The following is a 14,466-nucleotide window of genomic DNA, read 5'->3' as shown; positions in this document are numbered from 1 at the left end:
ATAAAAAATAAAAAAGGTAATTTTGAAACTAAAATGAAACTAAATCCACCAGCAGGTGGCAGCAAGTCAATGATTTTATCACTGAATCATTCATTCAATTGATTCATTCGAACGGTTGAATCATTAATGAAAAAGCAAGTGACTGTCTTTATGAACTGACGGAAATCCGTAGTAGTGACAGAATCCCTGCAGGCTTTCACACTAATCAAACTGGCATTAAGATATTAAGATATCATTAACATTATACATTATGATTTTCTGTAAAATTGACTCGACTAAATGGGATTGCTGTCACACCAAAAGGAAAGTAGGTTTGACGAATTGCTCACAATACAACACATAATAAGAAGCTCTACTGTCTCTGAGCCAACCTAAAAAAGACAATAGCAGTTGAACAGAAGTTTCTCATTTGCAGTTTAGTTTTGTTTTAGGGGTCACTGCACGAACACTGCATGGAAAGAAATCAAAACCAATGTTCTCGCTCTACGTTGCCCTCCGAACGCACCACACCAGAGCAAAACCCCCTCCTGTCACGGGCCAGCTCCCACCGCAGCCCTCCAAGCCCTCACACCGAAACAATTCCCTCCTAGACTTTATATTGCATGCAATAATGCAAAAAATAGTCAGAAAAGAATAATCCCCCAGTTTGAAGTGCTTCTTTGGGGTCAGAAACTTTCAGAAGAGCAACACATTACAGCGAGCCGTGGAAAAGCATCTGCGTTGAGACAGGGAGACTCCACAATCCAAACACCGCATTTCAATGTTCTTCCGTCTCTCAAGTTACACTCTAGATGAGGAGCAAGAGTCCTAATGTCACTCTGCATGACATTACGCTGCTTCTGAATATGGTTTTCCTCACTCACGCTCATTTTTCGGTGATATTGATGAGGGAGGGCTGTTCAAAGCAGATTCATGCCAAAGCTTCTGTCTGCATTTTGGTTAATGACTCTCGCTGATTGACTGTGGTGTACAAAATTACCCCTCAACTCCACTCGTCATGCATGGCTTCGTCCTTTAATGCAACAGCTAAATGCTAAAATGCTGTTGATGGGGGAAAATATTTGGAATATCTTACAAGATCAATCATATGGAAAGCATGCTAAGCGGCAAAATATATGAGATATAAGTAGAATACACCAACTAGGGTTGGGAATTCTTCTTCAGCAGAACCTTTTTTTTTTTCAGAATGTTCATGATGTTCCGAACCATTGTTTGAATTTCTGAATTTGAATTCTAACAAAGAATGGTTTGTTTGTCATGGTGATCAACATGCATCTTGTTTTCTGTCAGCAATGCATTCGATTCAACACTTGACAATTTAACATATTTCATCTACTTACCCTCTTCACTGAAATAACATGTAAAATCATCAAAAAGCTCAAAAGGATGTTTCATTACATCATCTAGCCCTGCTTCTTGCCTTTTAACCAGTGATCGGAAAGCAAGAGAACTACAAAAGCAATAAAACAACTCAATAACCCAAGTACTAGTTTATAAATATGAAGGCTAATGATTTATGTTGCGGTAATGGTTCATATTGGTTTGCTTTTACCTAGTCTTTCCTCATTAGAAAGATGATATCCTCTGGTGAAATGGCCCTGGCCTGATGGAGCTGCAGGAGCAAAGAAAGAGAGAAATGAAGACAATTCAATCAGCAAAGAAAGCGGGAGTATGTAACAATCAGCGCTTGCTAAGATGTTTTTAAAATCAGCGTTTTGTAAGTCACTGATGCAGCATGAAGACCTTGAGGAAATGATAAGGGGATTCATTTTTAAAGCAGGACTTGAGTCACTTTGAATGACATGAGCTTCAAGTCTTGTGCAAGAACGTCTAGCTGTGCTATTTCTGCTCAAAAATGTCCTTGAGTGCAATGCAAACAGAGAGAAATGCATCAAACAACAGATAAAAATGAACCAGGCACAGGAGAATATCTCGTGATGCTGCTCTGGATACGAAAACAAGACAAACAGCCTAACTTATATGTTTTATGTTTCCCGGTTTAATGTAAAGACATAATGGACCTTTCTATCAGCCGGTGCATGAGAGGTTTACAGAGGAATGTCTAAATCATATGCAACTAAATCTTTAAGCTTGAAAAGGACAAAAAAGCTGCAATGAAAAATGTCTGGTGAAGTGCTATAATTTCACTTTGGTGCCAAAAGAGGAAAAACAGCTCATCCATCATGGTGCAAATGATAGCTGTTCTTATGTAAATCAACATATCCCATGAACGCTCTAGAATTATGGCAAATCTCATGGAGGGACTCTAGTGTTAACTTACTGATATTTTTAAACCCGTCCTAACAAAAGAATCAAAAAGGAGGATTGAGTTCAACAAAGCTATTCTTTGTAAAACTGCTTTGGACGTGAATGTGAATAGTGCTATATAAATATACTGCACCAAACTGAAGTAAACCGCAACTAATGATCTGTGACGTATATAATAACAAACACACAAAAAGAGCAAGGTTTGATTACTCGTAGAGCTGGTTTCTGAGTTAAAAGATGATTTCATGTTGAGGACGTACTCGTACATGATACATGAACAAAATACAGTCTGAAAAATGTAAAGCAATACCTTCATGTCATAATCAGAACAGTTAAGCAGAATAAAAGATGATATTGGGAATATGAAAATATCTGAAAAACAAAGATAATAAACTTGAGATTAATCTGAATCATAAAAAAACTTAGATTTTTTTAAAATATATATATTTGATAAACAATATAGTTTATTTCATGTATTCATTTATTTTATTTCATGTAATGAAAATGTTTTTATTGTTTTGGTTAACTCTGGTAAATAGCACTAATAAACAATCCTAAAATGGTTTTATTTACTCAAAATTGAATTTCTTATTTCTTATTAATTTGAATAAAGTTAAAAATGGCTTAATTGATATATGTGAATCAGTAAAGATAAATATTTTTCAAATCCATTTAAACTATTTTTATCCTATTTCAGTTAAAAAAATAAATAAATAAAAAAATTTGCTTAAAGTAAATGTTTTTTTAAGGTTTTAGTTTTAGTTATTGATATCCCAAATAAATATTCTTTAAAAAGGCATATTTCATTTTACTCAAAACATAATTTCTTATTTCTTTCTTCTAATTTGAATGAATTAATGAGTGAATAAATAAGCATGAATAAATAAATCAATAAATAATTTATATAAATATTGGAATCAATTCAAAACTCTTCACTTCTTTAAATCATCATTTAAGCAGGTCTAACTTACTAAATGTTTTCATTAAAGCTATTCAGGAAAAAAATGTGTGTAAAACCTTCATCTGTCTTGCTTCATAAAGAGAAATGAGAGAAAAAACATTTGTCAAAAAAAACCATTGCATTGTGTACAGAATTTTTTTTGCTTGATTGTCATTAAAATTAATGAATAATGAAAAATATAATCCTAAAATATCAACTCACATGCATCTTTTTTGATGTTTGCTATAAATTTAAGATGAAAATGCACTGGAAAAATAGAACCCTATCAGCATGTGATCCTCAATAAAGAGCTCTTGTTGGTAAAAACACTGAAGGGCCCTTGAAATATCCTCGACTCTGGAGTGCGGAGCCAATTAAAATCACAGAAGCGACTAGAACTCGTCCAGAAAAGAAAAAGATGATATTCTTCACGAAGAGGCACAAACTTAATCCACCTTGAGTCCTGGAATACACACAAGCAATTCTCAGCGTCTGTAAACATTTGCTGGTCATAAATATATTTGCTCAGTGAGTGTGCGAGCGGGACGGACCCCACACATGCACACACAGGGCAAGCATTTACCGTCGAGCCACAAGACTTTAATATAGATCTCTCTGGCCTGGCATCACCCCAAGGTCGACATACCGGCTGCCATGTCTGTCCCACCGTTTCACAGAGGAATGGTTTTTAATAGACAAAAATGGCTGTAAGTATGCAGAATCTCATCCCTCACTTTCCGCACTAATCCCAGCCAAAATTCCCATCATGCTCGGACAACCAGAACCACTTTCCTGAGGAATTATATATAGTATTCTGATATACAATGATATGTTAACAATTTTATGACTTAATCGAAGTGATCTGCACTAGAAAACCATGAGTATGATACATTTAAAATCAGTTATTTGTGGATAATTTTGCCAAAATGCGTAGGTGCATAAGCTCAAATATAATATAATATAATATAATATAATATAATATAATATAATATAATATAATATAATATAATATAATATAATATAATATAATACAAATATCTAACCTTTCATTGAACTAAAACAATTGAAAACGTGGGAAAATCTCATTCTGAAATAAATGCTTTTCTCAAATACAGGTTGGACACAATTATTGGCACCCCTAGAAATTCTTATGAGTAAAATATCTGTGAAGTATATTCCAATTCATATTCACAATTTTGAGCATACCAGAGTGATTATGAACATGAAGTTATCCAGCCATGGCTTCCTGTTTCACAGGAATATAAATAGGAGGGAAAACAGAGGCCAAATTCCATTAATCATCCACCACAATGAGGAAAAACCAAAGAATATATTTCTGTTGTGCAGAAAAAGATAATTGAGCTTCACAAATTAGAAGAAAACAGCTTGAGCAGTGAAAATTCCCATTTTCACCATAAGGACAATAATTAAGAATTTCCAATCAGCAGAAAATGTTAGGATAAAACCTGACCTGAACCTTATAGACAAGCAGTGTGAGGAAACGGAGAATGGCATCTACGCTAATATTAGTCTGTTTCTCTCTTATTTCCAGGTCACCGTAGCCACCAGATCCAGTCTGTGTCCAGATCAGAGGGTCACTGCAGTCACCCGGATCCAGTATGTATCCAGACCAGATGGTGGATCAGCACCTAGAAAGGACCTCTACATCCCTGAAAGACAGTGGAGACCAAGACAACTAGAGCCCCAGATACAGATCCCCTGTAAAGACCTTGTCTCAGAGGAGCACCAGGACAAGACCACAGGAAACAGATGATTCTTCTGCACAATCTGACTTTGCTGCAGCCTGGAATTGAACTACTGGTTTCGTCTGGTCAGAGGAGAACTGGCCCCCAACTGAGCCTGGTTTCTCCCAAGGTTTTTTTCTCCATTCTGTCACCGATGGAGTTTCGGTTCCTTGCCGCTGTCGCCTCTGGCTTGCTTAGTTGGGGTCACTTCATCTACAGCGATATCGTTGACATGATTGCAAATAAATGCACAGACACTATTTAACTGAACAGAGATGACATCACTGAATTCAATGATGAACTGCCTTTAAATATAATTTTGCATTATTGACACTGTTTTCTTAATGAATGTTGTTCAGTTGCTTTGACGCAATGTATTTTGTTTAAGCGCTATATAAATAAAGGTGACTTGACTTGCTCTTGTCACTTATGACAGAACAGCTTATCATGATGATCTTGTCTTCGGAAAAGATTATTTAATTTGCTTATGTCAGAAACAGCAAATCTCTTTAAAAACTGGCTGTAGTTTTCACTTCATTGCATTGTTAGAATTTGTAAAAAAACAAAAACAAAAAAAAAAACCTGACAACTGACAGTCTGACACTGTTACATGTACACACCAATGCTGATTTTTCATCGCATATGGCTCGTGGCAAGTGTTTATTTTAGGCACTGCACACACACACACACACACACACACACACACAAACACACACACACACACAGACACAGACACACACACAGACACACACACACAAACACAAACCCATTTTAAGGAAAACTTTTGATTGATTTTGGCCCAAAAGGGGACAAACCATGTGGTCCCTTAAAAGTCTGACAGTACGGCTCTTTTCAGGCTTAACAAAGGTTTTTCCGTACCATTTGCAATCCCTGGCTCACAAAACTGTCTTCTGCAAAATATCAGATTAATTTTAGTAATTGCTCTAATTTTACAGGTTGATCAAAGCTAAACGAAGTCGGGTTATTCCATTCAGTCATGAACACTGGGATCTCTGTGGTCTTTTTCCAGCGAGGCTGTTGACAGTTTACTGCAGAGGCGAAGGACTGTTTTACCATTTCTGAGATGCCTGAGTTATCATACTGCAGCGGTATTCATAAGATTGAGGGTGTTTTTACCAATCTCCATATTATCGTTCATGGTTTCACTAGAAAAAAAAAGGGGGAAAAAAACACAGGAGACGGAATCCAAAATGTAAACACAGACTTGGAGGGAGGGGCTGATGATGGTTTGATTGACAGCTGGCCTCAGGAAAAACCCTCCTTGATTTTTTTTTGTAAAGAACACTTAAGAAGACTAATTGAAATCAAATGTATTGATATTCTTGTCAGCAAAATCACATTTTCTGGCATTATTACCTCACCATCATGACGATACAACCAGAAGCAAAACACAAGTTATGATCAAATAACAGAAATGAATATAATCAAAAATCGAAAGTCGAAAAAAATGCATTCAGAATGATTTGCAGTAACAGGAAACTGAGAGGGAAATTTGCCAAGTCAAAAAAAAGTCAAAATTTAAAAGTAATACAATAATATATATATATATATATATATTTTCATACTATTTATTATATATAATATAATGATATTCTGAATTTTGATATTTATATAGACATTTTTAAATAATAAAAAAACTACAGAATTACTAAAAATGTAAAGTTAGCGTAATAAAATAATTACATCAGTACATAGCAGTGTTATTTTAGATATATTATTTTAGTTGTTGCTAATATTTGGAATTAGATTATATATTTTTTATATTTTAAAAATGTTTATATATTTTTTGTTTTCATTTTAATTTTTGATTTATTTTTTTTATAATTGTGTTTTTGTAATTGGTATTATTCTGTATGTTTCCATATACTGTACATTAATGATAAAAATAATGTCATTCTTATAAAAAATTATAATTAAAAATGACATATTATATTATATTATATTATATTATATTATATTAATAAATAGTCTTAAAACCGGTTAATTTAATTTACATAATATAATTTCTTTTTTTCTTCTTTTTCTTTTAATTTGGTGTGACGTGTGATCTGGATGTGTTTTCATGTTATTTATCCAATCATCAAAACAATTCTCCTATGATGCTCTCCAAAAAATAAAATAAAAACATTTTTATTAAGTGGTTTTAGTCTGAGTTACTTTCAGTTTAGAACTTAATCTTAAACTACATGAAAATGAGATTCATTTAGTTTCAAGTATGAAGATATATAGTTATGGTTTTTACAATAACAAACAGCCCCAATAAACCCTCGTTTAAAAGGCAGATTTTATTTGCTCAAAATATAATTTTACTTCATTTTTTAAATTTGAACTAACACCTGAAAGTAAATGTTATCACCAAACATCTTAAGTTCTTCAATTTTATCATCATAGGAGGAAAAAACAGCTCAGATATTATACAAAACAAAATTGTTTCAAAACAAAACAGCTTCATGCATTGGGAACGACATGAAGGTGAGCAAATGAAGTCCAGTTCAGAAATATGATGCATCATGCTGTACAAAAACAGGTTTGCATATGAGAGCAGAGACTGAAAGAGCTCGACAGGACTGAGTCCAGTGCCAGCGACTCCAGAGACAGATTCCTGGCCTGAGGAAAGCACACAGATCTTGTTCCTTAATTAGACGAATCAGTTTTAATTACAACACATTTTCAGGCGACGCTGGCCTCGGCGGTCTCTGCTTCATGTCACATTACAGTGCCGGAGGAAAAGGGCCAACTTTCATGCAACAGAACGGCAGAAGTCAAATAAACAAGGCTGCTGAAGATAATTTCCTCTCTTCTGTAACTGCGGCGCTCTGAAACCAAATCCATTATTTGATTACACTGGAAAAGGTAACAGGAAGAGCCGGGAGAATTCCACTCACAGCGTCCTTGTAAAGATCAATTACACCATTTCCTTTGAAAGACGACAAAATAAAACACGCGGTGATATATTCAGAACATAGACAGGCAGATTTCACTGAAGAACTGCAGTGGTTTATAAAGTCACTGATGAGGATATGCACAAAAAAACTGTCAAAAACACGCCTGGGTCATAGTTTCCACAAGTGAAAAGGGTTAAATAAATGAAATAATTCATGCAAAATGACAAGCAAGCACATTTGACCCAATTTTTACCCAAAAACAAGAGAAAATTAATTGTGAAGAAAATAATTATTTATGTATGTAATACGTGTGTGTTAAATTGTAAAACATTGAAGGAGTTTCATATGTGTATTGGGACAGCAATGACAAGATTGATTTATTCTCTGTGTAGTCAAGACTTCTGCAAATATGATTATAGGACTAATATAAGACAAAAGTACAGAATGTCAAGTTTTATTATTAGCTGTTTCAACAAATGCATGTTTTATCAAATACAAATGACATTTTTGTCTCGTGTTCAAAAACTCTACTGGTCACCTCTATTGGCTTTTTTGCAAACTCTAATCTTGTCTTATAGTTTCGTTGCTGGTCAGAGGTTTGCATCTTGCTTCTGTAATTCTGTGTCAAAGTCTCCTGCGGACTGTAGATCAGCATCAGCTCAGCTTTCTGGAGGTTGTTGGTGATTTCAAAGACATGTACAGTATTTTAGGGTTCATTTTCACAGCTTTTATGATTTGTCTATCAGGTCGTTGTTGAACTCTTGATTTCTCAATGCCTCTTTGCTCTAATTGACTTCCTCTTTTCTTTTAGCGTCCAAATGACTTGCTTTTCTCTCAAAGTCAGCTCCTCCTCGTCTTCATCCTGGTTTGTGTGTGTTGTCATCGAATGCAAGACTCAGAACACAGAAGCAATGGAAATAACTGATGCAACACATGCCCTGTTTTTAATATCTGAAGAATGAATGCAGCAGGACACAGCTGATCATAACTTTGTGATGATCTTGTGTGTACTTGTGTCTGATAAAACATCTTTGTGTTGAATCACCCAATAATAAAATATGACATTTCTCTTATATTCATATTTGTATCATATTTATAGTTTTCTTGACTCCACATCGAACAGAGCAGTTTTGTCTTTACTGTCCCAATACTTGTGGAGGGCACTGTATATAACATTTATCAATGACAATACAAACAAAAAATATTATATTATTTTAATTATTACAGGGTAACTATGTACTATTTTAGTTTTTATTACGTTATTAAATTGTTTTTGTTACTTTAACTACATCAACTCTGGGGACCCACCGGCGGGTCCAATATTGCATATGCCTAATTCTCAAAAAATCAAAATAACAGCTGAAGTGGTTAAATGTATTTTATTTTTGTTTTTCTGTTTTCACATTACTTTTAATTAGTTTTATTTAATTTTAGTTTTATTTAGTTATTTATTTAAAATTTTTAATGATTTATACAGTTTTTATTCATTTTATTTATTAGTTTTAGATTGTTTAGATTTAATTACGTTATCTAAGGTATGGTAAAATAAAAATGCCTAGGCAACTAGCTGAAATAAAATTTGTGTTTTTATATTTTATTTTAATTCAGTTTATTAAAAATGTCTTTTGTTTTGAGTAATGAAAATTGATAGTTTTAGCTTTAGTTATAGCCCTGGTAAATAGTCCTAAATATTAATTTATTTAAAATAAATTGCCTTTTTTTTTGGGTGAACTGTGATTCTCCCAATCATCAAAACAACTCTTAACTGCTGGATTCTAAGAAATCGTCTGTTCTGATTCATAACAATGAGAAATCAGAGGAAAAACATTAGTCAAAAACAATTAGTGAAAAACACTAACGCAGTGGCGTTATTGCCAGAACACAAACTCGTACGCCTCGACAAGACACACTGTTTTGCTTGTGTTTTAATGCTGCGGTTTAATGGTGATGTTTGGCAGGGAACTTTATCAATGTTTGCTGAAACTCAGAGTCCCTGTGAGACGGGATAAGTGTTTCCCATTTGCATCAAAAACAGTTTCAGGTCTTTAGATACGGCTCGGGTCCTTCAGTGTACGTCTGTGGGACTTTACACACCTTTTTTGTCATCCAGCAGGTGAAAACCTTACCATTATTGTGCCAAAGGTCAATCCTTAAAGGAACAGTTCACGCAAAAGTGAAAATCCTGCCATCATTTGTGACCCTGGACCACAAAAGCAGTCATACTTTAAGTAGCCTGGGTATCTTTACAGCAATAGCTTACAAAACACCGTATGGGTCCAAATTCTTCTTATTATAATTTTTTAAATCCAGGAAATAAGATCATGTTCCATGAAGATATTTTGTATATTTCCTACCATAAATATATCAAAACGTAATTTTTGATTAGTAATATGCATCGCTAAGAACTTCATTTGGAAAACTTTAAAAGCGATTTCTCAATATAATATATGTTTTTTAACCCTCAGATTACAGATTTTCAAATAGTTGTATCTCAGACAAATATTGTCCTCCTAACAAACCAAACATCAGAGGAAAGATGATTTAGTCAGCTTTGAGATGACGCATAAAGCTCAATTTAAAAAAAATGCCCCTTACGACTGGTTTTGTGCCCCAGGGTCACAGTTATGCTTCCTCGGGATGTCCCAAACCCGTATGAGCTTCTTTCTTCTGTTGAACACAAAAGAAGATGTTCTGAAGAATGTTGGTAACCAAACAGTTGACGGCAGCCATTGACTTCAACAGTATAGAATTATTATTTTTTTTTTTTAAGTCAGAATATATTGTCAAGTTTGGAACAAGTAAAGGATAACAAAAGTTTCAAATAAAGCTTAACTGTCCCTTTAAGATTCAGGCTTCGAGCTCTTCTCTGTTCCCAAATGACATTAAACAAGCTTCATCATGCAGAACGTGAACTTACTGTACACAAACCACATCATGACGGACTGAAACTCAATGAATACACCACATTACACAATCCGGCCGCAGCCGGGAGGTCTCAGTTTTGGGTTTTGCGACGGTGTGAATAAGTAAACGTGTTGTCAACGGACGATTCTGCAACGACTTATTTCTAAGAACGATGGGACCACACATTCCTACAAGCCTTGCCCCCCCTGGAAAAACTCCACCAAGGCCATTTATTTAAACAAAACACTTTGCCAATTTGTCCTCCCTGCTCTACCCCAGAGAAGCTAATTGACTCGGGCACCGAACGCTTCTGACATATGTCAGCGTGAGCACCTGGACTGGAGATGGCAGCCGTACTTCCACATCCCAACCCCAAACATCCGGGGGTTTGGGGACAGGGCTGAGTCTGGCTCAGGCAGACGGCTTCATACCAGACTGTGTGCGGATGAATGAACGTCTCTTACATTAAAAGCGCTGGAGCTGATTCTGAGTCCGCAAAGCAAACAGTGTCAACAAATGCAATAAAAACGGTAACTAGGCAAACAGCATAGTCAAAACAAAAACAGCTCTGGGTAGTTTAGCTCGCTGAGGGTATTCTGGCAGAACACATGGATCTACATCCTTTTCTGGACCTCTTATGTCCGCTTCTTACCTGAAAAGAAACAACGTTTCACTGAAGTAGATTTCACGAAGTTTATTTTATTTTAAACAGAGCAAACTGACTGGTGGACTTCCTGTCTTTATTTAAAGCCCTCCTGAACAGACGGATCAATCTCACCTGCCATATTTCACCCAAAAATCAAAAGACAGACACAATAATATTTTGCCTAATATGCAGAAAATTTTGCACATTTCCCCCCAATTCGTATTACTATTATCTCCTTAATATTTTAATTTATTTAATATAAATACAAAATGAATATACACAATTTTTAATTATAATGAATATAATAGATTCATATTGTTATTATTTCAATTAAATGAAAACAAAAATGAATTTTATTTATTATTTATTACAAAAACACATTGTTTTTACAAAACAAATATAATCCAGTGATAGTCAATTAGTTATTAGTTAGTTAATAATATATAAAATACTAAAATACTTTTAATGTATTAAGATTAATCTATTATATTAGTTGTGTTCAATGTATAAATATTACATATATTAAATAGTATTTTTTTATTATTTAATGATAAATATTATTTTTGTATTATATAGATAGATAGATAGATAGATAGATAGATAGATAGATAGATAGATAGATAGATAGATAGATAAAAATTAGCCTTGAAAGTAATTATGTTTTAAAAGTAATTCATATTTTAAATTAAAAAGAAATACATATATAGCACATGCATAAAACTTGAATGAATATATTTTGGGGGTGAAATGTGACCTGGATGTGGAGTCACACAGATATGTTGAAAAGGTATGAAATGAAGTGTTACCCACATGAACGTCAAAACGTCTACTAAAGTACGTACAGGAACATCAGGGGGGAAGATTTCCCTCGTCTGAGAGAGCAGAATAAATCTCTGAACTTGACTTGTCCAGCTGGCCACCGGTCATTAAACTGATTTGTACACTGGACTCGTGAATGTATTCATTAGAAGCACAGACCTGGGCAATTTTCACAAGCACTGATCAAATTTACAACGGTGTTCCGTACTGAAGCGATCGTAGAGAAAAACTGCTGTCGTTGCAAGAGACAAGACCCTGGAGACTGATAGAGAGACTGGAATCAGAGAAGCTCCTGGGGAATAAAGGCCTACGAAGCAGCGCCTGCCAACATCTGCACCTGGTGCTACAGGAAAACACCGCGTGAACGCTGTTTCACATGTCCGGAGAGACGTCAAGGCTTGTAACAGGCATGATCGCTTATTCTGCAACTAGTTATTCCAGTTAACGATTTCCCACGAAGATTACAGAACCTAAAGTCTTTAGCAGGAAATTCAATAGAAATAAACACATGAAAAGTTTAAAGCACATTAATTATCTTCTTAACACTTGCATCTTAATAAACCCTCTGGTGTTCAGTCATTTTTTGAACAAATGATGATGTTACTTTTTTACTTCTTCAGAGTGTAACGAAATTTGGTAAAGGTTTTGGCACTTGCTATGCAAACATAAAAAAAATGGGCATGATTAAAAAATGACAGCATTGTAAAGGAAAAGGAAGCGAATTGTATCTAGTGGAAACGTTTGGTACTGCGCCCAAAAAAAATCTTGGCGGAAGCAAATTTTTTTGAGATATCAACCACAAATTTGGAAAACAACTGGTTTAGATTTTTTGGCTTTGACTTTTTTGCAGTTTTAGAGTAAAACAAATGTTAAAAATATATACATTTTTGTAAAATATTAAAATAGTATTTTTTACACATTTTTTCATAAAAATACATAACTTTTTAAGTTTCACTTTATAAACTTTTTCACTCCAGCAATAATCTGCAAAGTGTCTTCTTTAAAAAGAGACCAAACTTAAGTCTGAGCTTCAAAGCATTCAAGATCTACCACAGTTTAAGTTGGAAATTGACCAAAATTAAATTTTTGACTGCCATGCGAACAACACCAGAGGGTTAATAAAGTGTCTGAGTCTGATCAGAACACATTTATTAAAGTCTCCTCTAAGAAATGTGTTTATAAAGGGATAGTTCACCCAAAAATAAACATTTTGCCATCATTTACTCACCATCGAGTTGTTTCAAAGAAGATACTTTGAAGAATGTTGGTAACCAAACAGTTGTCTTTGCAGCCATTGGCTACCAGCTAGGGCTGGGACAACGCGTCGAGGTCATCGATGACGTCGACGCAAAAAATACGTCGACGCAAAATATGCGCATCGATTCGTCGACCTGTTTTTATTTCTCTAAAAAACGTTTGCAAAACGTTTACCTTATGTGCGCTGAATATACGCGATGGCTGGATCAACATTCTGTCCAACATTATATAACCAATCCAGGGGTTTTTCTGCATTGATCTTTTTTTTTGGCGGCTGTCAAAGCCTTATTTGATCGGTGAGTGACAGTGACAGGGCGCGTACGAGAGAGAGCCCCGGCTGCGCGCACTCACAGTCTTCAAACTACACGCGCGCTCTCTCTCTCTCTCTCTCTCTCTCTCTCTCTCTCTCTCTCTCTCTCTCTCTCTCTCTCTCTCTCTCTCTCTCTCTCTCTCTCTCTCTCTCTCTCTCTCTCCTCCCTCCCTCCCTCCCTCCCTCCCTCGTGCATATTAACCAAAATCATTAGACACGATAGAAAAAGGGCGGAACGTCAAAGTTTCACGTGGAGCATTCCGAGATTTTTTTTTCTCCATGACAGGCTGCTGGCTCCCACTGTTAAATTTTTTTTTTTGGAAAAGCACTCTCTGTATTAGCTTAAAGCCCTCAAGTTTACATTGGTTACTGTATTCTTTTAATTGCTCTTAACAAGTATTTTGGGTGACCTTTTTGAAAGAAGAAAGAAGAACTTTTTTTCAGTAAGCTAGGCCCTATGTGTTCAGTAAGCTTGTTTCAGTAAGCTATGTGTTTTCAAGGATTCAAGGTTTTATTGAATGCTATCTCTATACAAGTGCAAAGTAATGCATTCTTAGTCTTTTATTTTGTAATTTTAAGAGCAATAAACATATATTGCAATGTTAAGGAATTCATGTTTTTTTCATTCAGATATGTAAATCAACATGTATAAATTGTTAGTAGTCAATTAA

The sequence above is a fragment of the Carassius carassius genome, chromosome 32, assembly GCF_963082965.1.
Source record: "Carassius carassius chromosome 32, fCarCar2.1, whole genome shotgun sequence".
NCBI lineage: Eukaryota > Metazoa > Chordata > Actinopteri > Cypriniformes > Cyprinidae > Carassius > Carassius carassius.
The sequence above is the reverse complement of the archived record's forward strand: the minus strand, read 5'-3'. Positions refer to the sequence as shown.